Raw genomic sequence first — 26,034 nt, forward strand, 5'->3', positions numbered from 1 at the left:
GGTGCCTGCTTCTCTTTTGCCTTCTGCCCTGATTGTAAGTTTCCTGAGGCCTCCCCAGTAATGCCTAACTGTGAGTCAATTAAACCTCTTCCTTTAAAAATTACCCAGTCCCAGATATTTCTTCATAGTGGTGCGAGGACAGACTAATACAGAAGGGGAAAAAGATCGAGGAAAGTCAAACCAAGAGAAATAAAAATGAGATAGAAGGTAGGACAGTGAAACTTCTAAAAAGAGAGTCAAAAAAAAAACCCAACTACAGTTGACCCTTGAACAACACAGGTTTGAACTATGTAGGTTCACTTATATGGGAATTTTCTTCCACGTCTGCCAGCCCTGAGTCAGCAAGACAACCTCTCCTCCTCCTCCCCCTCCTCCCTCAGCCTACTCAGCGTGAAGAAGGTGAGGATGAAGACCCTGGTGAGGACCCACTTCCACTGAATGACTAGTAGGTGTATTCTCTCATCCTATGGTTTTCTTAATGACAGTTTCTTTTCTCTGGCTTTCTTTACTGTGAGAGTATGGTATATAATACATATAGCATATAAAATGTGTGATGATCAACTGTTTATGTTACTGATAATGTTTCTGATCGATAGCAAGCTATTAGTAGTTACATTTTGGGGGACTTTCACTTGGATTTTTTACTTCACCAGGGTCAGCATCCCAACTCCCATGGAGTTCAAAGGTCAACCATCTATCGGTAATTATAGCATATACACACAAATGGAATGTACTGGGAAGAAAACAATTAGTGTCAGACTGGATGAAAATGGCTGTGTGCTGTTCATAAGACGTGATCTGTAAAGCACAAGGATTCCACGCAGGGAAAGAAGACAGTGGACAACTTCAGCCAAAAGGGAGCTGAGGTAGCGACGTGAACATCGGAAAATAGACACCCTGCAAAAAGTGTTACTGGAAATGAAGAGGACCGGCTCTGCAACAGAATGTTCATTCCCCAAGAAGCGATGACAATCCTCCGCTTTTATGACTGCGACACACTCCATGAGGTGAGAACAGACAACACTACAGGAGAAAGAGACTAACCCTCCAGCGAGGGGGACATTATCACACCTCTCTCGTAGCTGCCAGTTGACAGATCAAGCTCGTCAAAAAATCATTGGGGACACGGAAGGCTTCCATAACACAATTAACAAGCACAATCTAATGGACAGTTAAAACTAGCACCTGAAACTTCAGAGGACACACATCTTTTCCAGCACAACAGGAAATGCTTTTTTAAAATTGATGACACGCTGGGCTGGAAACAAGCCTCAGAAATAGAGGAGACTTAAAAACATGCAGACCACGGTCTCTGAGCACAAAGCAGTTAGACTACAGTCAGTGATAAAAGAGAAAAACTCTATGCTGGGTAATCAAGAAAATTCTAAATAACTCATCACTCAAGAAGGCATCAAAATAGAAATTAGAACATATTTAGTACTGAAAGATAATAAAAATATATATGTCAAAACTTGAGAAATGCAGCTGGAATGATGTGTACAAGGAAATGTGTGGTGCTAAACAATTATTCCAGGAAAGAAGAAAAGCTTAAAATGTGTGAACTAGCATACAGCTAAAAAATTAGTAAGAAAGCAATGAACTAAAATAAATGTAGGAGAAAATAAATGGTAAATAAAACAGAAAAACAAACACCAGAGAGCATTGACAAAACCAAAACCAGTCCATAGAAAAAAACTAATAATATCAGCAAGTCTTTGACACTATTAATCAATAACTAAAGAAGACGTGGAACAGATTAACATACTAGGAAAGAAAACGTAAATATGCAACCGTGCTAGGCACAGTGGCTCACGCCTGTAATCCCCGCACCTTGGGAGGCCAAGACGGACAGATCATTTGAGGTCAGGAGTTCAAGATCAGCCTGGCCAACGTGGTGAAACCTTGTCTGTACTAAAACTACTAAAATTATCCAGGTGTGGTGGTGCACACCTGTAATCCCACCTACTTGGGAGGCTGAGGCAGGAGAATTGCATCAACCCCAGTGGAGGAGGTTGCACTGAGCCAAGATCACACCACTACGCTCCAGCCTGGGCGACAGAGCAAAACTCTGCCTCAAAAAAAAAAAAAATGCAATCATGATTAAACAGTTAATAAGATAATATTATATCAGTCAATAAATAAAATAAACAGAAGCTTTATGCAGTATCTAAAATTTTAGACAAAAAAATTGATGAATTCCTAGCAGGTGGAAATGCCATTCAAAACTGACTCAGTAATAAGTAGAAAACCTAAATAGTCCTATAATCAAGGAATTGAAATCATAATTTAACATCATCTCCCAAAAAACCCCACTAGGCCCATACAATTTTATCCGTGAGTTCCATCAAACAGTAAACAAACAATGATTGGAGCCTTGAAAAATCTGTTTCAAAGATTAGGAAGACAAGAGACATGCCACATTTAATAAAAGAGACAAGTGTAATCCTGACACACAATCTGACAGTGGCAGAAGAAGAAAGAAATCTGTAGTGCTAAACAATCATTTTAGAAAAAAGAAGGGCTGAAAATATGTGAAGTAAGGATCGGCTCTCATCCTTGAACATGGTTGAAAATCCTCAACAAGCCTTTAGCAAACTAAACCCAGCAACGTATAGAAAAGACAACATGTCACGTCCAACTTGACTCTAGGAATGCAAGGCTGGTTTAACCTTAGGAAATAAATTAATGTATTGACAACATTAATACATTAAAGAAGAAAATTAAATTATCACCTGTTCGATGTTTAGTAAACACCTCACAGTGTTTGGTAAAATTCAACATCCAGATTTCTCCTTATAGCTAGACCATTAGCTTGTGGCTGAGCAATCATCCCAGGAAGAACAAAACACACACACACACAACTGTTTGAAGGCATTGAAGAGCTGTATAAGAAGCTGTATCCGAGGGACTGGGACACCAGGAAGAAGGGAGCGGCACAGCAGTGAGGCTGGCCATCTGGTTGCCTTCCTCCTCAAAGCACTTGGCCAGCACATAAGCTGCATGGCCACAGAGAAAGAGAAACCAAGAGAGAAGCAGATACGAAAATGATAACTATGTCTGCAGAACTTCTGAAAGTCTCAACAATGCTGGGAAAATACAATTGAGGTTCAAGGACCAGTAAGGTGGAGAATCCCTGGGAGAAGCCTAGGGGAAGATAATTGGGAGCGAGAGGAGAATCAAGATTTAGCTGGGCGCAGTGGCTCACACCTGCAATCCCAGCACTTTGGGAGGCCAAGATGAGTGAATCACCTGAGGTCAGGAGTTTGAGACCAGCCTGGCCAACATGGTGAAACCCCATCTCTACTAAAAATACAAAAAAGCAATCAGCCAGGCATGGTGGTGGGTGCCTATAATCCCAGCTACTCAGGAGGCTGAGACAGGACAATCGCTTGAACCCAGGAGGTGGAGGTTGCAGTGAGGTGAGATCGCGCCATTGCACTCCAGCTTAGACAATAAAAGTGAAACTCCTCAAAATAAATAAATAAATCAGGACTTCAGACACTGAAACCCAGCCTCAAAGAAGTAAAAACCATTATTAAAGGTGATCTAGTCTTACTGTAAATGTCCAAAAGAAGCATTTAAAAAAATTCTCTTCAGGAATATGGCATCATTCAGAGCCTCAACAAGTTTTCATGCAAAGTGGCACTGAAACAAGTATTATCAGTCGATCCAAGAGACAGATCAAGAGAAAAAAATAAACAAAAGAAAGGCTCGTGGGTATTTCAGATATTAAGCTTATCAAACATGGACTTTATGTAACTCTGATAAAAACAATTAAAAAAAAGAGAGAGAACACAATTGAGCCACCCAATAATTGGAATATTTATTAAAATAGTTAAGTTGAAGTTCTAGTACTGAAAACTAAAATAATTAAAATTGAGAATGAGTGTAAAAGCAGAAGAGATATAGCTAAAGAAAGAATTGATAATGTGGAAATCAGATTAATAGAAAATAATCGTACTGAAGGAAGGGTAGAAAAACAAGATGAAAAAACATGCAAGCACAGGAGAGGCCCTGAGGCACCCTGAAGAGGTGTGATGTATGTCTCACAAGTGAAGCAGACAGAGAACAGAGGAAAAGCAAAGTTTCCCAAACTGACAAAAGACATCAAGTCACAGATCAAAAAAACCTATGATCCCCAAACAGAATGAATAGAAAGAAAAGGCACACATAGTCATCTCATGTAGAAATAGCTAAAAAGTAAGTACAATGAGAAAATCTTTAAAGTAGTCAGCAAAGAAAGGTACATTGCCTTCAAAGGAGCAATCATAGTGACTAGGCATCTGGGAAAATAGAAGAATATTTAAAGTGCTGAAAGAAAATAACTGCCAGCCAGGAATTTTGTACCTGATGAAAATACCTTTCAAAAATGCAGGTGTTTAGACTGAAGACAAGACATTCTTCTTCAACACAGTACTAGAGGTTATGGCCAGAAATAAGCAAGAAAGCAAAAAATATGCAGACTGGAAAGGAAAGAAACCTGTCTCTATCTGCAGGTGATATGACTTTTTATGTAGAAAACCACAAAAAAATCTACTGAAATATCCTAGAACTATGTGAGCTCCACAAGGTCATAGGATACAAAATTACCACACAAAACTTAATTCCATTTCCATATGCTAATAATGAATATGTAAAACTCTAAATGAAAGACATCATACCATATACAAGGAAAATGAAATGCTTATGTATAAATCTAATAAAATATGAATAAAACTTATATGCAGAAAATTGTAAAATGCTAATAAGAGAAATGAAAAAAAGACGTAGATAAATGAACAGACGTTGTGTGTTCATGGATTGGCAGATCCAACCTAGTAAAGATGTCAGTCATCCCTAAAGTGATCTTCAGGTTTAACTTCATTTCTATCAAAATATCAGGGAGATTTTTGTAGATACAGACAAACTTATTCCAAAACTGGCCAGGCATGATGGCTCACGCCTATAATCCCAGCACTTTGGCAGACTGAGGCAGATGGATCACCTGATGTCAAGAGTTCAAGACCAGCCTGGCCAACATGGTGAAACCCCGTCTCTACTAAAAATATAAAAAATTAGCTGCCTGTGATGGTGCCTACACCTGTAATCCCAGCTACTTGGGAGGCTGAGGCATGAGAATCACTTGAACCTGGGAGGTGGAGGTTGCGGTGAGCCGAGATCCCACCACTGCATGCCAGCCTGGGTGACAGCGTGAGACTCTGTCTCAAAAAAATTAAATTAAATTAAATATATGGAGAAAGACAATGGACATAGGAAAAGCAAGATACAACTGGAATTAAAATCTACAGGACAAAACAACTTTGAAAAAGGATAATAAAGTGGAGGAATCATTTCACCAGTTGTTGAGTCTTACCACACTGGTGTAGAAATCAAGACAATGTGGGGTTTTTTGTTTGTTTGTTTTGTCTTTTTTTTTTTTTTTGAGACAGAGTCTCACTCCATAGCCCAGGCTGGAGTGCATGGAGTACAGTGGCGGGATCTCAGCTCAATGCAACCTCTATCTCCTGAGTTCAAGCAATTCTCCTGCCTCAGCCTCCCAAGCAGCTGGGGTTACAGGCACCCACCACCACACCCAGCTAATTTTTGTATTTTTAGTAGAGACAGGGTTTCACCATGTTGACCAGGTTGGTTTCAAACTCCTGAGCTCAGGTGATCTACCTGCCTCAGCCTCCCAGAGTGCTGGGATTACAGGCATGATCCACCGCACCTGGCCGACAGTGTGATATTGGCAGAGGGGTCGATACATAGATCAATGGAACAGGGCAGAGAACCCAGGAGTCACCACACCAATATACCCAACTAATTTTTGACAAAGTTGCAGAAGCAATCCAATGAGCAAAAAGTAGTCTTTACAACACGTGGTGCTGGAGCTATTGGACAAAGTAATAGAAAATGTCTTTTGCTTAAGATATTTAGATGGAAGAAAGATTAGCTTAAAGCTCACAACTTTTACAAAAATTAATCCGAAATGGACCACGGGCTTAAATATAAAATATGAAATTACAAAACTTTTAGAAAAAAATAGGAGAAAATCATCAGGACCTAAGGCAGAGTGTTCCAGCTGGCACCAAGAGTAATTATCATAAAGGAGAAACTTGATAAATTGGATCTTATCAAAACTGAAAGCATTGGCTTTATGGGCAATGTTTTATATAAGTTCTATTCCTGATGTTTAGCAAGGTTCTTGGCACATTGCAAAAGGCTGAATGAATAAAATAAGTAAATTGGCTTAATGTCCTTTTAAAAAGAAGGAACTAATAAACATTTTTAAACATTTAATTACACTAAGATCAAAGAAATGCTAGTGGAATTTTTCAATAGTCATATACGATTTTAAAATAAACCTGTTAACAAACTAAATATAGCAGGGAATTTCCTTAACTTGGTGAAGGCTATTTTCAGAAGACCAATGGGAAAAGAATCATGTTAATTATGAGGTGTCAAAAGCTTTCTCTTAAACCAAGAACTAGACAAGACATCTCCTTTTCATCCTTTCTATTCAGTATTGACGGCAGTTTCTAGCCTGTATCATGAGGTAAGAGAAACAAACAATGTAGGGTTAGGAAGAGAGAAGTAAAGGTGCCATTATTTGCAGATGATGTAATTGGGTGTCCATATTAAAAGTCCAAAAGAATATTCAGATGGATAACTGGAATTAATGAGAGAATGCAGTAGAGTTATTGGATACAAAATTAATATACAAAAGACAATTGCTTTTCTTCACACTGACGATAAGTAACATGAAATCAAGCTAGAAAAGGGAAATTTTAAAGGTATAATTTACAATGGCATCAAAAATATATATGAAAGGAAAATATCTTGCACCCTCAAGCTGGAACCTCGGGGCAGATCACCTCTCATTCTGGGCAAAGTCATCCCTCTGCTCACAGAGGCAGACGCGTATTCTGATTGCCTCCTTTGGAAAGACTTATCACAAACTCAAAAGAATGCAACGATCTGTCTCTCACCCTCCTGTGACCTGGACGCCTCCAGGTGGGAGATCTTGCTTTGAGTTGTCTCTGCCTTTCTGGACTGAACCAATGTACTTTTTACATATATTGCTTGATGTCTTGTGTCTAAAACCAAGCTGTGCCCAGCCACCTTGGGCACATGTCGCCAGGACTTCCTGAGGCTGTGTCACAGGTGCGTCCTCAACCTTGGTGAAGTAAACTTTCTGAATTAACTGAGACCGGTCGCAGATTTTCAGGGTTCACATATATAATACTTAAGGAAAATGTAGCAAAGTATGTGCAAAATATTTATGAAGAAAATAATAAAAGAGAAATGTTATCTGAAAAGATAGATGTATTATGCTCAAGACATTCGCTAATCACAACACTCAAAACCATGGTTGACCAGATGCTAATGCTCATTTCTCCCCAAATGACCTACAATTTTATCTTAATTTTATTTAAAATACTTACATCATTTGTGTGTGTATAGTGTTTGACATATTTCTAAAATGCACATGCAATGGCAAAGGTGAAAAATGGCAAAATTCTCTTGAAAAAAACAGCATAGAGCCATTAAGAGTTATTGTAAAGCTGGCCAGGCACGGTGGCTCATGCCTGGAATCCCAGCATTTTGGGAGGCCAAGGCAGGCAGATCACTTCAGGTCAGCAGTTTGAGACCAGCCTGGTCAACGTGGCGAAACCCCGTCTCTACTAAAAATACAAAAATTAGCCAGGCATGATGACAGGAACCTGTAGTCCCAGCTACTCAGGAGTCTGAGGTATGAGAATTGCTTGATCCCAGAGGCAAAGGCTGCAGTGAGCTGAGATTGTGCCACTGTACTCTAGCCTGGGTGACAGAATGAGACCCTGCCTTAAAAAAAAAAAAAGTTATGGTAAAGCTGTCAGATATCACCCCTTCTATTCAACATTGCCCTAGAGATTCTATTTAGTCAATAAGGTAAAAGAAAGAAAGAAAACATGTAAAGATTTCAAAGGATGAAATGTGATTTTCATTATTTGCAGATAATGCAATTGTGTATGTAGAAAATAAAAGAAAAAGCTCTACAAACTATTTGAATTCAGCAAGAATACTGGATATTAGATCATATGCAAAAATAAATTTTATTTCCATATAATAACAAATACGTTGGAAATAAAATTATTAAAATGTTGTTAAATAGCACCAAATATCTAAGAATGAAAATAGTTTTTAAATGACTAATATCTCTTCACTCAACACCACAAAATATTATTGAGAAGAGTTAAAGATGACAATGAATGGAGAGTTAGACTATGTTCATGGATTCAAAGCCTCAATATTGTGACCACATCAGTTCTCCTCAAATTGATCCCAGTCAAAGTCACAACATTTCTGTGGAAGTTGACAAGCTGATTCTAAATTTTCTATGAAAGTGCAAAGGATTTAGGACGGTGAAGAAGAAGATGCGAAACCAGGCCAGGGGACTTCTCCTGCCAGACATCGAGATGTGTTGTGAAGTTATAGCAAATGAGACAGCATTGCCTTAGCACAAGAATAGATGGGTGGTTTCATGGAACAGAGTTGGGGGCCCAGAAACACACACATGCTGTCCTCATACTTACAACAACAAGGCCTCTGCAATTCAATGGGGGAAAAGGAAAATCTTTTTCAATAAATGATGCTGGATTAATTGATCATCTAAATAGGAAAGAATAAAGCCTGGCCCCCTACCTCATACCCAGGCAAACAGATTGACTTAAAGTGAGCCCAAAATATAGTGAGATTTCTAAAAGAAAATATTGAACATCTTCATGATCTTTGGATCGCCTAAGCTTTGTTTGGCACAAAAAAACCCCAATAATCCTAAAATAAATGTTTAAGAAACTGGACTTCATTAAAAACTCTGTTTATCAAAAGACATCATTAAGAGAGTGGAAAGGGAAGTGACATATGAGGAGAAGATATTTACAAAACACATGTCCAAAAAAGAACTTGGATCCAGACTATATAAAGAATCCTATAAATCAATAAAAAAAAAAGGTAGACAACCCAATTTTTGCAAATGGGCAAAAACGAAACAGACACTTCTCAAAAGAAGACACACAAATACCCAATGGACATATCTTTAAAGTTGCTTAGCACCATTAGTCGACTGAGGAATGCAAATTAAAACCACCGTGAATTATTCCTACATATCTATCAGAATGGCTAAAATTAGATAACAATAAATGCTAGGAAGGTTTTAGAACAACTGGAACTCTCGTATTCTGTTGGTGGAGTGAAAAATTAATCCAACACTTTGGAAAACTCTTCGGTGATGTTCCCTATGATGCAGCAATTCCATTCTTAGGTATTTTCCCCAACAGAAATACGTGTGTAGAGCCACCAAAGGTCATATCCAAGAATGTTTATGGCAGCTAGATTCATAACAGCCAAAACCTGCCAACAATCCAGATGGCCACCAACAGGTGAACTGGTAGACACACAGGCAAATGCCCACACAGTGGAATCCCGCACAGTGGTGAACAAATACAAACACAGAGGAAATCGCACAGATACGGTGCTGAGTAAAACAAGCCGGACACAAAAGTACGCAGAGCATATGTTTATATTTATGTAAAATGTTAAAACTGGCTACAATTCGATAACATAAATGGAATGAACCAAGTCCTTGAAAGACACAAACTACCAAACTCACACGAGGATAACTAGACAATCTGAACAGGCCAACGTCTATTTTAAAAATGTAGTCAACAATTAGCAGTCTTCTAAAACAGAAAACACCAGGCCTAGATGGCTTCACTGGTAGATTCTACCAAACATGTAAGAAAGAAATTATACCTCGAGGTTTTCCACAACAGCTTCCAGAAAACAGCAGCAGAGGAAATACTTCATAACTCATTCTACGAGGCCAGCTACGATGGTCAACTGCGCGCGTCAGCTTGACGGGGTGAGGGATGCCCAGAAAGTTGGTAAAACATTATTTCTGGGTGCGTCTGTGAGGGGTATTTCAGAAGGAATTGGCATCTGAATGAGTAGACCAAGTAAAGGTCTGCCCTCACCCATGTGGACAGGTACCATCCAATCTGTCAAGGGCCCAGATAGAACAAAAAGGTGGAGGCAGAGCAACTGACTCTCTCTCTCTCTCTCTCTCTCTCTCTCTCTCTCTCTCTCTCTCACTTGCTCACTCTCTCTCTGCTTAGTCTGAAACCTCCATCTTCTCCTGCCCTCAGACAATGGAGCTCCTGGTTCTCAGCCCGTTGGACTTGGACTGGATTAAGCCACCAGCTTTCCTGGGTTTCCACTTCTTGGTCTCCATAATAGTGTGAGTCAATTTCTGTGATAAATGTCCCCTTCTGTATATCCTAATATGCCAGCACTGCCCTAATAGGCAAACCAGACAAAGAGAGCCCAAGAACACTATAGCCCTGTGTCTCTCATGAGCACAGACGTAAAAACAGGCCAAACTCATCTGTGGCGAGAAGCCAACAGTGGCTGCCTTCGGGGAGGGAGTTACCTGCGAGGAGTGGGAAGTGTCTGCTCGGGTGCTGGGCACCGTGTCTTGACCTGGGCCTCCATGTCTTGACCCCACTGACAGATGGTCATATATATATGCAAAATTTCATCTAGCTGCATGGGTTATACCTCAATAAAAAAGGGAAACATTTTTTTAAAGACCGAAAAACGACTCCTCAATAATGCAACATTTCACTCTCATCAAATAGGCAAAAAGTGTGGCCAAGGACGGGAGCAGCCCAAACTCTTGTGCTGCAGGTGGGCACGCATGCCAGTGAAGGTCGCTGCTTAGTGAAGGTGGGTGCTGAGTCTGTGGGTCTCTGGGGACCAGCAGATCTCCCAGTTTTGAGCATCATGGCACTTGCATGGACACAGGGCTGATGTTTATAAAACAAAAACAGCACCCCTGCTCCCACCTTCACATTTGTAGCTTTCCAGAGCCTAAGGCAGGGTGCACCCTGGGGCACCCCTCCCTCTGTCCTCAGCCATCCCCACCAAGAAGATGTGGGGTGAGCACCTGCCACAGTGAACATGGCTCCTGCCCAGCCACAGCCCCAGCCACCCTGTTCCACCCCAGACTCCACAGATCCCGAGGGTGTGGGTACTCAGGGTCCTGCAGTGACAGCAGAGTCCCCTCGGGTCTGCCCCACCCAGGGGACCATAGAGGGCGGGGCCAGGAGAGCCCAGGGGAGGCCCTGCTCACTGGGAGGTCTCTAGGGAGTGGGTGGTTCTCCAGCAGCCCAGAGGGTACATGGGGCAGACAGAGGTTGCTGCAACCTTGGTGTCCATTCAGGCCAGCTGCCAGGGCAGCCCCCATCCTTCCTCTACCATACCCCATCCCACCTCTCCCGGCCCACCCAGACCCAGATTTCCAGCTCATTCACAGGTAGTGAGGAGGAGACCTGAGGCCCACCCCCAGGTGAGCATTTAAGAGTCCCCGCAGCAAGGCTGGGGCAGAGGGCAGGTCCCCGGGGGTCAGGAGGGCAGATGGATTCCATTATCCCCGCAGCAAGGCTGGGGCAGGGGGCAGGTGTCCGGGGGTCAGGAGGGCAGATGGATTCCATTATCCCCGCAGCAAGGCTGGGGCAGAGGGCAGGTCCCCGGGGGTCAGGAGGGCAGATGGATTCCATTATCCCCGCAGCAAGACTGGGGCAGAGGGCAGGTCCCCACGGGTCAGGAGGGCAGATGGGTTCCATTATCCCCGCAGCAAGGCTGGGGCAGAGGGCAGGTCCCCGGGGGTCAGGAGGGCAGATGGATTCCATTATCCCCACAGCAAGGCTGGGGCAGAGGGCAGGTCCCCGGGGGTCAGGAGGGCAGATGGATTCCATTATCCCCGCAGCAAGGCTGGGGCAGAGGGCAGGTCCCTGGGGGTCAGGAGGGCAGATGGATTCCATTATCCCCGAAGCAAGGCTGGGGCAGAGGGCAGGCCCCCGTGGGTCAGGAGGGCAGATGGATTCCATTATCCCCGCAGCAAGGCTGGGGCAGAGGGCAGGTCCCCACGGGTCAGGAGGGCAGATGGGTTCCATTATCCCCGCAGCAAGGCTGGGGCAGAGGGCAGGCCCCCGTGGGTCAGGAGGGCAGATGGATTCCATTATCCCCGCAGCAAGGCTGGGGCAGAGGGCAGGTCCCCGGGGGTCAGGAGGGCAGACAGATTCCATTATTGCCATCAGGTCTGCTCTGAAGTGGTTCATTCTGGGACTCCACTGCCCTGGGTTCAGCCTTGTCCGGCAAAGCACTGGCCTCCACCTGCTTTGCCTCCACCCACCCTGCCATTCCCACCTGCCCGGGATGCCTGAGCATGGTGAAAAATGCCTGGGCGTCTGCACGTGACTAGGGTGGATCTCTAATTTGTGGATTTCCAAGTAAGCCCCCATTCCCTGCTGCAGCCCCCCAAGGGGGCATCTCCCAAGGGAGCATCTCCAGTGAGCACAGCCCTGAGGCTGTCTTCCTCACAGCTGCACTTCATAACACTCGAGCCATGAGCTCCTCCAGCTTCCCGCTCACTTGGCAGGACTCTGTTCACCACCATTCTTGGATGAGAAGGCAGGTGCCTGGCTCTCTCCAGAGGGTTTTTGCAGTGTCGTAATGGCAGACAGGAAGGTTATTGTGGGGTTTTCTCCATGTTCACGCTTATGAGCATTTGCTGTGTCCACCACTGAGAAGGTGGTAGTCAGAGGCAGGAAGCAACATGAAGGGTACAGGAAGAAGACAGGACCAGGCACAAAGAAAGGAGAAAATACTGGCCTCATGATTGGAAAGCTTTCAATCCAGTTGAAGAAACCACGATGAGGTAGCATTCACCTGCTGGGTCATACTCCTGAGTGCTGCCTGAAACCTCTCACTCTGTCCTCACCAAAACCCTGGAAGAGAGAGTAGCTGTCCCATCCGACAGGTAAGAAGCAGAAAGCTCATGATATGGACACCAGGTGACTTGAAGGAATCTGACAGGACTTTAAAAATGTGGATCCTCATCCAACGAGTCCTCTCAAAGGTAGATTTTTGAAAGGGGCCCCAGCTGTTTCTATCTTCCTGACCCAGTTGTTTGAACAGTAAAATTAACTTCAAAGACCTCATTTTCCTTCCCATTGAGGATCCCGTGCTTTGCTGGAGACTGCGTGGATCCTGGAGAGCAAGAAAATCTTGGGGCCCCCAAACCTTCCTGGTCTACTGACATGATGCCCATGGGATCCTGCAATGGGGAACAAGTGTTGTGCTGAGTTACTGCAAAGATTAGCACCTTGGTCCTGAGTGATCAACAAGCAGACAGTGACAGGCAAGTGGTCTCACAAGGGCAGGTAGTTTAGGAACACGGAACACCTGAGGGGAGGCCTGATCAGGGAAATCAGCCGTGCTGCATGATCCTTCTTAGCCAGTGGCCTGCTTGCCCGCTCTGGGTAGGTCTGAAGAGATGCTGAGCAGATGCGTGTTGGTGTCACCACACATTCCACTGGCCATCCCTCAGGCTTAGAGGGACAATGCTTGGAGCCCAGGGAACTAGAGACTCATCACAATCAGGTCTGTAAGAACCACCCTTGGAGCTTCTTAACCACTCAGGTTTGGGGGTCCCCCTCCCCCCACCATGTACCGTCTGATTCTCACTCTCTCTGGAGATTATAACCAGTGCCCCCAGGTCATTCTTAGCATCAGGGGCGCTTGGGGAAGACTGATCTCAACCCTCCCCCAGTATGATGCCCGAATCCCATCTACCCTGCCCAAACTAGGTAGACATAACTTGTGGGGCTTTATAAACACTTATACAATTAAAGAAAGCCTAAATAAATAGACAGGTATACAATGTTCATGGATTGGGAGACTCAGAATAGTAGAAAAGATATCAATTTTCTTCCAAACAATTTATAAATTTAGCACAATTCCTATCAAAATACCAGTCAGATTTTTGTAGGTATAGATAAGCCTATTCTAAAATGCATATGGAAAGATAAATGTCCTAGAAAAGAAACTAAATATAACTGAAACTGGAATGTTCTATAAGCTAAAACAATTTTGAAAAAGAAGAATGAAGTAGGAGAAATCACTTTCCCAGATATTAAGACTTACTATAGAGGTACAGCAATCAGGACAGTGTGGTGTTGGAAGAGGGGTAAATACACAGATCAGTGGAACAGAATGTAAAAGCGAGATTTAGACCACGCAAATATGTCCAACTTACTTTTGACAAAGATGCAGAAGCAGTTCAATGGAAGAAGGATCGTATTTACAACAAACGGTTCTGGAGCAGTGGGACACCTATGGGCAAAAAGCAAAACTCAACCTAAACCCCACACCTTATGCAAAAGTTCACTCAAAATAGATCATGGACTGAAGTGTAAAATATAAACTAAAAGATTTTTACAAAAAAAGCAGGAATTTGGACAGAGTTTTAGACTCAACAAAGCATGACCCATAAAAGGAAAAAGTGATAAATTGAGTCTCATCAGAATTAAACACTTTTCTTTTGCAAAAGATTTCATTAAGAGGATGAAAAGACAAGTTACATTCTGGGAGGAAATGTTTGCGAGTCACATATCCTACAAAAGACACGTATCTGTAACATATAAAGAACTCTCAAAATTCAATAGAAAAAGAATTTAATTATGAAATGGGCAAGAAACATGAACAGACATTCCAAAGAGGATATACAAATAGCAAATAGGGATATGAAAAGATATTCAACATCATTAGCTATTAGGGAAATGCAAATTAAACAACTATAAGCGATCACGACAGACCTATCAGAATGGCTAAGATGCTAAAAAAAAAAAAAACAACTGCTAAACACTGGCAGGATGCAGAGAAATTGGATCACTCAAACATTGCTTAGTGAGAACATGAAATGCTACAACCACTAGGGAAGACAGGTTGGCAGTTGGTTGTAAAACAAAACACAGTGACCATACTCCTCAGTAATTACACTCTTGGGCATTTATTCCAGAGAAACAAAAACATGTTTACTCAAAATTCTAATCACGAGTGCTCATAGCAGCTTCATTTATAATAGTCCCAAACAGGAAATAAGCCAGATGCCCTTCAACAGGTGAGTGGCTACACCGATTGTGGTAGATTTCACCAGCACACTGGAATCCCACAGCATTAAAATGAACAAACTATTGTTACATCCCACAGCAACTGGGATGAAGCTTAAGGGAGTTCTCTGCTGAGTGAAAAACACCAATTCCAAAGGGTTCCATACTGTAGGGTTCTATTTTCATAATGTCCTTGAAATGCAAAATTACAGAGCTAGAGAAGAGAGTAGTGGGTGCCAGGAGTTAAGGGGCAGGTGGGCACAGGAGGGAGGTGAGCAGCGGGGGTGGTCATGAAGGGCACCTTGAGGGCTCCTTGAGGTGAAGGGCATTCTGTGTCTTGCCTGTACCTTTGTCAATATCCTGTTGGTGACACTCAACTGGCGTTCTGCAAGCTGTTACCATTGGAGATGCTGGGTAAAGGGTTCAAGGGACCTCTCTGTATCACGTTTACAATTGCAGGTAGCTCTGCAGTGATCTCAACATAAACGTTTACAATTAAAAAAAAAAAAACGATGTCTGTGCTCTGCTCTGGCCCAGTCGCCTCAAAATCTCTTTAACAAGGCAGGGAATTCCGGGGGATTCTGACCATCAGACACGGTTGAGACCCCAGAGCTGTGTGACGGGGCAGAGCACTGGCATTGATGATTTATCTTTCCGTGGGTGACTCTCAGTGTCTCCTGCCAGGCCCATGGTGGGCGCTCAGTAAATAGGTGTGGCCACTCGGGGTGGTGGGCTCGTGGACACTCCCCATTTCACAAAGTCCCGTCTCACGGTGGCAGTGCCACTGGGGACTATCTCCTGACAGTGCTGGCACCAAGATCTGGGAGCGTCTTACCATAGCAAAACATCAGGAATGACCTAATGTCCAATGATACGAGGTGTTCACAAGTCAGGATAGGACGTTTCAATGGAATGCTACACAGTCATCAAAAATAAGGTTTGTGAAGTGTACAGATGGCCTGGCAGTGCTCCTGTACCGGCTGCATGGAAATGGCAGGCGACAATTACACTGAAGTCACCTGGAGACGATGACTCAGCGTGGCCAGCACTGGGTGTGTGCCTGGCTGTGGGCATTTTCGTTACAAGTGACGAGAACCACATCAAACGTCAGCTGCTGTTGTCCCTGGTCCTTGGATGGTGCGCGACTTTCAGGTTCTCCCTCCTACACATCTGGATTCGCATCACTGCCCTGAGGCACATTTAACTACTGCAGTTGTTAGTAAGGGGAGAGAGAAATAAAGCACATTTGACAGCCAGGAAGAACCGTCCCCGGATCGACAGGGTACCTTCTCACGGCTTCTCCCTTGGCTCCTGGGTCTTCCCTCTGGGGTCACAGAGGACACCACCACGTTCTTCCCCCCACCTGCCCTCAGTGATTTGAGGGTGGTAACCCGAGGCCTCTTCATCATTCATTCATTCCGGTTTTTCATCCCACGAGTGTTTATGGGCTTAACCTTAACATAAGATTGCCCGCTTAGCAGACGTTCGAGTGCACGTCACAGCACGGTCAGCCGCAGGCACTGCCACACGGCAGGTCTCCATGCAGTTTCAGTGGAGTGAGACGCATAAGCCCGTCCTTTGAAATTCTTGGGGGGCTGGTGAGAAACGGGGTGCTGAAAGTAGGAAACTCACCCACCTCGTGACCCTCCTGCGTGTGGCTGTGGGGCCACAGTCTGCTGGGCCCCACCAGCTTCCCTTCCCTCCCAGGCTCCGGGGCCTGGTGGGTGTCTACCCCATGAGGAAGGCATTAGCTTCTCTGCCAGGCTCCCATGGTGGCATCCACATCAGTGACCTGGACACCATGAGAGGCCAATGTGGTCCCAGCTCGCCCTTGCCCTCCCCCACTGCACATCCACCTCCCCCACAACCAGCCCAGGCCCTGGACACACAGGGCTGGACACGCAGGCCCTGGACACACAGGCCCTGGACACACAGGGCTGGACACACAGGCCCTGGACACACAGGCCCTGGACCCACAGGGCTGGACACGCAGGCCCTGGACACACAGGGCTGGACACACAGGGCTGGACACACAGGCCCTGGACACACAGGCCCTGGACACACAGGGCTGGACACGCAGGGCTGGACACACAGGCCCTGGACACACAGGGCTGGACACGCAGGCCCTGGACACACAGGGCTGGACACGCAGACCCTGGACACACAGGGCTGGACACACAGGGCTGGACACACAGGCCCTGGACACACAGGGCTGGACACACAGGCCCTGGACACACAGGCCCTGGACACACAGGGCTGGACACACAGGCCCTGGACACACAGGCCCTGGACACACAGGGCTGGACAAGGCAGGCTCTCACCTCAGAAGCAAAATTGAAGGAGGTGCCAACAAACACAGCCATCAAGACAGAGAACACTTTCACACAATGTCTTTTAAGATGAATTGCAGGCAAATAATCCATGAGGAACAAATACCAACATTTTTAAATGGAGACAGGACCAGGAATGGTCAGGAATGTGGTTGCACCATGTCATAGGGGACCCTGGAGGGAAAGCAGGCATCAAAACACGGGTGATGGGGGTGGCCCTGGCATCGCAGGAGGTCACACCCCTGCCAGGAGATTGCAGCTCCCTCTGGGTGCCTCTGCCTTCTGATCCTCTGGGCTGCTGCGTCATCAGCCTGGAGTCCTCCTGTTGTCCTCGTGTTAGGGAGGAGAGACTGGGCTGGAGGGTCCTCAGGGAGCTGCACCAGACCGCACAGGATGCACACCACAAGGCCGCTGTGGCTCCCAGGCCGCCTCTGCACCCCTGGTCCTCCTCACTCAGAAACCCCCATTGCTGGTGCCCCAGCTTGCACCCCAGCCTCTATCCCTGGCAGTGCCCAGACACCCAGCCCAGTGTGGCAGGTGAGGCTGGGCTCCACATTCCATGCGGCAGCGAAGAAGGAAACCAGCGTGCTGTGTGGGTGTGGGTGTGGGTGTGGGGACTACGTTTAATTTATTAATCAGCTGAAAGCGACGCGGAAGGCAGGTTTTGCGGAAGCCACGTGTGCTGTGTGGGGTCTGTCAGTTCAGCTGCTGATATAAATTTGCTCGGCTGTGACAGACACAAGGTTGTTCTGGCTGAGAGAAAAAATAAACGCCCGGCCCTTCATTTTCTTGCCGACAGAGCTGAATGCTCTCCAGGGCCTGCCTGAGGCATCGGGCAGCTGCGGGCACCTCCTCCGGGAAGATCGGTGGTTCTGGGGCCCGGCCTGTGTTGGAAACCTGCTCCGGTCCTTTCCAGCCGCTGGACCTTGGCCACCATCTCAGGGTGGGAAAGGGCCCTGTCCACTTGTGGGGTGCTAGGAATTGAAGGAGGAGGGCTTTGAAGGGTCAGGGTGTGGGGAATGTGTGTCTGCAGCTTGTGGAATAAGCCCTCCAGGGGGTGGCTGGAGCCTCCGCCACGGCCAGCAGGAACGTAAAGTGTTGCAGCCCCTTTGCAAAGCTGCCTGATGGTTTTCCTTGGCAAGCTGAACGCAGAGCTACTGCAGGCCCCAGCAGTCCCATGCCTCGGCGTGCACCTGAGAGACTTGAAAACCTACATCCATGCAGAAACCTCTGTCCACAGCAGCCTTATTTATAAGAACCAAAAGGTAGGCTCAGCCCTAAGCTTATCAATAGATGAATGAAGAAGCAAAAGGCACTCTTCATACGGCAGAACGTCATTCAGCTGGAAAAACACGCCGAGTGAAAGAAGCCAGACGCAAGACACTGCACGCGGCACGAGCCACTCAGACGGCCGCACGCGGCACGAGCCACTCAGACGGCAGGTCCAGGAGGGGCAAATCCATCGAGGCAGAAAGTCGATGTGGGGCTGCTTTGGGACAGGGATCGGGGAATGGGAGGTAAAGGGCATGGGGTTTCTCCGGGAGACGATAGAAATTGTTCTACAATTGATTGTGATGGTGGTTGCACAACCCTGGATTTACTAAAAGCTACTGAATTGTTTTAGTATGCACAGAATTTGAGCGTGCAAGTCACAGCTCAAAACAGCTGTCACAACAGAACAGCAGGTCGCTAGCTCCCCCTGCTCCCCCCCGCTCCCCCCGCTCCCCCCCTCCCCCCGCTCCACCCCGCTCCCCCCCGCTCCCCCCTCCCGCTCCCCCCTCCCGCTCTCCCCCCTCCCCCCCGCTCTCCCCCCGCTCCCCCCCTCCCTCTCTCCCCCGCGCTCCTCCCCGCTCCCCCCGCTCTCCCCCCGCTCCCCCCTCCCGCTCTCCCCCCTCCCGCTCCCCCCCTCCCGCTGTCCCCCCGCTCCCCCGGCTCTCCCCCTGCTCCCCCCCTCCCGCTCTCCCCCCCCGCTCCCCCCCGCTCCCCCCTCCCGCTCTCCCCACTCCCGCTGTCCCCTCCCGCTGTCCCCCCCCCCGCTCCCCCCGCTCCCCCCTCCCGCTCTCCGCCCCCCCCCGCTCCCCCTGCTCCCTCTGCGTTGGCTGTTTCTTCGGTGTTGTAGAATTTCGTGAACAACTAAATGCCAAAAACAAACCATTAACATGGAATGAATGTTTCACCAATTCCTAGTTTACTTCTTTAAAGGTAACTAGGTTGTCCCACCTCCTCCAGGGTCAGTGAACTGGTCGGGACTCCTGGGTTGACAGTGACTGCTGTGGGGCAGCAGGGGCTCTGCCCCAACTCTCTGAGCGGCCCCATCTCCATCTGTAAGAGGAAGGCACTCCCTCGGCCCTCCCAGGCGGCCAGGGAATGAAAATCTGTGCAGTGGGAGAAGGGGTTCGGGGTGAGAACCCACACTTGGGGGCCAGCTGGGTTCCTGGGGACCCCAGGCTCTGAGAAGGTGGTGAAACGGGAGCAGGGTGGTGTCGGAGGGGCTGCATCGCCCATTCTGGGAGCCGGTGAGCCCCACCATGTGCAGGTGAGACGGGGCTCTCCCGAATACCTGAGTGCTTCAGGGCTCCCCACCCACCTCTGCAGCTTCCCGGGCTGCTGGGAGGATCTGTGATTACAAGAAGCCTGGGGGAGGCTGAACCATCTCCCGCCTCTCTCAGGCCATGCTTAGGCACCCACCAGGATGGCGATGGGAGCAGCCAGCCTACAGCACACTCAGAGGAGAGAGAGCCAAGGTGAGGCCCACAATCACAGCCACAGTTGCTGGCGGCAGCCGGGCCTCAGTCCCCACCCCAGAAGGACTCCCCGCACAACCCACCACCCCAGCCCCACGGGGCTCCCATCCTGGCACCTCCAGACTCCCTGTCCTCTGTGCCTCCTCCTCCGAGAAGCCTCCCCTGATGAGCACTGCCCTGGCTGCCTTCCCCAGGCCTCACTCATGCAGCTTGGGCACCAGGGCACCGTCCTCGGCCATGCCCCAACCAGAGACCCAGCGGCAGGGCCCCTCCAGGAATGCCCCCCAGGAAGGGGGACGAGGCAGCAGCAACCAGGCAGTGAGGGGAGAGGCATGGAGCAGGGAGGTTTCCCAGAGGAAACTTCAGGCATCAACCCAAGACCTGGAAGCGGGGGAGCCCTCAGGTGGGGGATGGGGACTAGCTGCAGGGAGGGACAGGGGGCTTGTGTTCTAGGCAGAGGGGCAGCGGCAGCGTGCGTCCTGAACTCAAAGGGCACAGCACGCAATTCCATGGTGCTCAAGTGGGATGGGAGGGCATGGAGCGTGGGACTGGGGACGGATGCTCAGACCACCTGGGCCCACGTTTGTCCCAGAATTTGGTTTTTAGTCCTTGAGTCAATAGAGAGGCGCTGTGCCAGGTGCCCAGGCCCCCACCCACCACGGGAGTGGTCACGGTGTCCACTTGGCAGTGCTAGAACTTTCGGAGGCAATGCTTCTCAAGCCATAAGGGAAGTCTGCAAAGGGCAGCGAGGGTGACGCTGGGCTGGGAAGGGGCTTCCTTGCAAGCCAGTAGGATCAGACCCTGGACAGAGGCTTTGGCTCCTGCCTCCTTTACAGGACTTGCTTCCACCTGCTGCCTGGGAGGGGGCGGGCGTCAGGTGGGTCTGCTCATCCCACAGGAGGAAGCGAGGCCCTGGGCCTGGTACCCGAAGCGCAGAAGCAGCCCACGCTCCAGCTGCTGCACCTGGCCTGGGGCCAGGGACCTTCCTTCCGCCCCACTGGCCTCAGGCAAACTCAGCTCCGGTGTCGTGGGCCCCCCGGGACCTCACAGCAGTTTCCAGCACACTCAGTCAAACAAACCTTATTTATGTTCGTTTTTCTCTTTGCAGTGGTTTCTGTCAGCACTGGTGACGGATGGGTACATGCTGATGGATTTTTCAATCTGCTCCCCATAAAAAGATTGTGTTTTGACGCATTTAATGCTTTGTGGTAGAGTGTGCAGTCCTGCTGTGAAAATTACTGAATAAATATCTACAGCCCTGCAGGGTTGAGAAGGCCGTGGTCATGAAACCCGAGAATGGTCACGCCCTTTCTCCCCAGGACTGGCAAGGGGAGGGGAGCGGCTTCCCTGCTGCGGGGCCTCATGCTGGACACCCACTGAGACAGTCCTTGGGCTCTGCATATATACGGGGGCTGCGTCCTCACCACCCCCGTCCCCTGAGCTGACCCTGCTGGAAGCCAGTCCTCACCAGCGGTTTCCTGGCTCTCGGCTCTCAGGCTACTGGCCTTGGAATGAGGTGAACTGGGGCTGGAGGGGCAGGCATTGAGAAGAGGGTGAGTGGCAGGCCAGGCATTGTGGACCAGCTTTCAGCTCCCTGAAGTTGGGGGATTTATTGGCAGCTGTGGGGGAGGCCTCATTTTTGTACACCATGGGACAGACGACTGCTCCGCTGTGGGAGCAAAGTCCTGAAGAACATCAACATGCAGCCCTTCCACAGCCCCAGACAGCTGGGCTCAGGAGAGAGAGGCAGTGTACACATATACACACACAGACACACACAGATACACACAAAGACACAGACACACACACAGAGACACACACAGACACACACACAGAGATACACACGCAGACACACACAGACACACACAGAGACACACACAGACACACACATAGAGACACACATGCAGACACACAGACACACACAGACACACACATAGACACACATGCATACACACAGACACACACAGATACACAGACACACACACAGACACATACACAAAGACAGACACACACAGAGACACAGACACACACATAGAGACACACAGACACACACACAGAGATACACACGCAGACACACACAGACACACACAGATACACACACACAAAGACACAGACACACACAGACACACACAGACACACACACAGAGATACACACGCAGACACATACAGACACACACACAGACACACACACAGACACACACATAGACACACATGCATACACACAGACACACACAGATACACAGACACACACACAGACACATACACAAAGACAGACACACACAGAGACACAGACACACACATAGAGACACACAGACACACACACAGAGACACACATGCAGACACACACAGACATACACACAGACACACATGCAGACACATAGACACACAGAGACACACACAGACACACAAACACACATGTGCACATAAACAGATACACACAGACATTCACTGACACAGATACACATATACACACAGATATGCACACACAGTTATACACACATGCACACACAGAGATATATGCACATACACACACAGATACATACACATGTACACACAGAGATACAGATACATGTGCACACATGGATACACACATGCACACATATATACACGCATAGCTATACACGCATGTACACACAGATATATGCATGTACACATACAGTTACATACACATGTATACACAGACACTCGCAGATACATATGCACACATGGATACACACATGCACACATAGAGATACACATACATGCAAACACAGGTATGCACTCAGACACACAGATACACATGCACACACAGATATACACACATGCACACACAAAGATATACACACACAGACACAGATACTCAGAAACACAGACACACATGCACACACAGACACACATGTACATACCACACACACACATTCACAGGCATAACAGAGATGCATGCATATGCACACACCAGGTGGCCCACTTCAGGTGGGGCTCAGATGTCAACTCCCCACAGGGCCCTGGCTGGGGAGCTGAAGCTTTGGGGCCACATCTAGGATACCATCAGGTTCAGAGGGCCGAGCAGGGACTGTGCCCACAGGGCAGCCTGGAAGGGCTGGGATGCAGGAGAGCTAACTGAGGCACATGGCAGGTGTGCTGGGGGGACAGACCCAGGTGAGCGCCCCTGTTGAGCCCCAGCCCTGAGAGGAGAGAGCAGAGAATAGGTTGGGGGCTCTGGCTGGGGGATGGGGCCGCATGGAAGCTGCCAAGGTGTGGCAGAAATGGCCATGGCCTCGTGTTGGCCGTGGGCATGGTGGCAGCTGACAGATCCTGAGAGACTCTTCCTTCTCTGGAAATGCAGAGGGCATGCAGGGAAAGCAAAGAATCACGACGCCAGCTCCATGCATGGCCTTGGGCCAAACACTTTACACGGCTTATGTTTTGTAATCTTCATAACAACCCTAAGGGGTATGTAAGCATTAGTATTACCCTCATCTTACAGATGGAAAAGCCAAGGCACAGAGAGGCTAAGAAGCTTTCCCAAGGTCACACAGATATTACATGCTAGGCCGGGGTTCAATCCTGGGCAAGCGTGTCCAGAGTCAGTAAAACACTCCGGAAGGGCTTTGCCAAAAAGGGCTCCGGCCCATAGCTCTGTGCTCCTCAGTCTCTGCCCCAGGCCCTGGAGGTCCCCTGAGGCTCAGACAACTCCAAGCCTCCTGGGCGTCGCTTCCCACCTAACTGCCGAGGAGAAGCCTCAACCACCGGAGGTTTGCTTTCAGCAACGAAAGCGCCCAGAGCAAGGATGACGGAGGACTGCCCCAGGTTCCGCCTGGCTGGGAACTCTCCCGGGCCGAGTCTGCCCCATCAGCCACGGAGCTCTGCTGCTCAGTCCTCGCTGGCTCCGGCTCCTGACTCCCCACCAGCCCTCCCCACCAACTGCTCAGCAAGCCTGCCGAGGGGGCTTCCGGCGTCATCCTGGTGAATAATTTATCATTTGCTCCTGAGCAAGGGGAGGAAATATAAATCTCCTATTCTATGAAGATGGCAAGCACACGCCTCTGTGTGTGTGTGTGTGTGTATGTGTCCTTAAACCACATAAACTGCTCCTCTGATCTCATCCGGAATAAATCACCCGTAATGAAGGTGGTGGGTTGCTTGCAGACAACACTTTGAATCCTGCTATCACCACTCGCAACAAGGTTCCTGCTGTGTAGGCTTCATCCGTCATGATTGTGAGCCAGTTGCTCATGTTTCTAATACAAAGGAAATAAAGATGCACTTTGAGTAAACACAGTGTACAGTCTCTGCTTTGGGCATTCGGGGGAGAGGAGTAGATTAGTCCCCAGGCGCTCTGTCCTGGGCACTCTCCAAGCTGCAGTGCTGGGGGCAGGAGCTGGCCTGCCATGGCCACTGGAGGAGATTTGAGGGGAGACTTCACTACCCAGAGTTGCTGGGTCCAGGCCGCCTTTGGCCTCTGCTCCTAGAGCTGCCACGGAACCTCCGTGCTCACACCTGGGGTCACGCCAACACCCTGACTCTCATTTCGCAGCTGAAAACTCCCCTGCCGTTTCTCATGGCTGCAGACTCCCAGAAAGGAGGGAACGTGGGTTCTGGTCCCTTTCTGCCGATGACCCACGCTCAATCTTGGGAAGTTCCCTTCTCCCCCAGGATCTTAGTTTCCCCCGTATCAGGAAGGTAGAGAACTGTTTCTCCCAGGTCAGGGACGGGCTGAAATAAGCTCACAGGTAGGACCATGCTTTGGAAGCCACAGCGCTCTTACCTGCAGAGGGTGGATCTTCCATTTGTGTGTTGGCTTCATCACCACGAATGGGAGACACAGGCGTCCTCCCAACAGAGGAGTCTGGGTCACTCGACTCTGATGGAGGCTAGGACCAGTGGGGCGGCAGTGCTGGGGCTTCCCAGCTCTTCAGTGCTGCCTCTCTGGCCCTGTCGTGGCTGCCACACATGGTCACCTGCCCCATCAGTGCTGCCTGGCCAGGCCTAAGCCAGAAATGGTGGGTCCCTCGAGGGTTCTGGGTCCTCAGGCAGGTCTCTGAAGGCAGGATTGGGACTGGAAGGTCTCTCAGCCTGGGATGGGTGAAGGAGGTGTGGTGCCCTGCTTTCCAGTACCCACCCCCTAGTCCTGCTGAGAGGACTCAAGGAGGCACCCCACAAAGGGTGCTTCACACAGTTTCTGGCCCTTGGTCAGCCATCAGCTTGGCCCTGATGAATGTTGTTGTCAACAACAAATTGCTGCAAAGGCCACTTGTTTTAGAGCCTCTTGGAGACCAGTGGAAATCCTCACATTACCATGCAGGTGTTCAGCCCATGACAGCACTCAATAAACATCTGTGGTATAGATGATGATGGTGGTGATGGTGGTGGTAATGGTGGTGATGATGGTGGTGATGGTGATGATGATGGTGATGGTGATGATGAAGATGATAGTGGTGCTGGTGGTGGTGATGGTGATAATTAAGATGATGGTGGTGATGATGGTGCTGATGATAATGGTGATGATGGTGATGATGATGGTGGTGGTGATGGTAATGATGATGATGGTAGTGATCATTATGATGGTGATGATGATGGTGGTGATGGTGGTAATGATGGTAATGGTGGTGATGATGGTGGTAATTATGGTGATGATGATGATGGTGATGATGGTAGTGATGATGATGGTGCTGATGATGGTGGTGGTGATGGCGATGATGGTGGTGATGGTGGTAATGATGGTGATGGTGATGATGGTGGTAATTATGGTGATGATGATGATGATGGTGATGATGATGATGGTGGTGATGATGGTGATGATGATGATGATGGTAATGATGGTGATGATGGTGGTGATGATGATAATGGTAGTGATGGTGGTGATGATGATGATGGTAGTGATGGTGGTGATGATGGTGATGATGGTGGTGATGATGATGGTGGTAATTATGGTGATGATGATGATGATGGTGATGATGATGATGGTGGTGATGATGGTGATGATGATGATGATGGTAATGATGGTGA

Source organism: Aotus nancymaae, unplaced genomic scaffold, assembly GCF_030222135.1.
Source record: "Aotus nancymaae isolate 86718 unplaced genomic scaffold, 86718_ANA_hifiasm-v0.15.2.pri h1tg000227l, whole genome shotgun sequence".
Lineage (NCBI taxonomy): Eukaryota > Metazoa > Chordata > Mammalia > Primates > Aotidae > Aotus > Aotus nancymaae.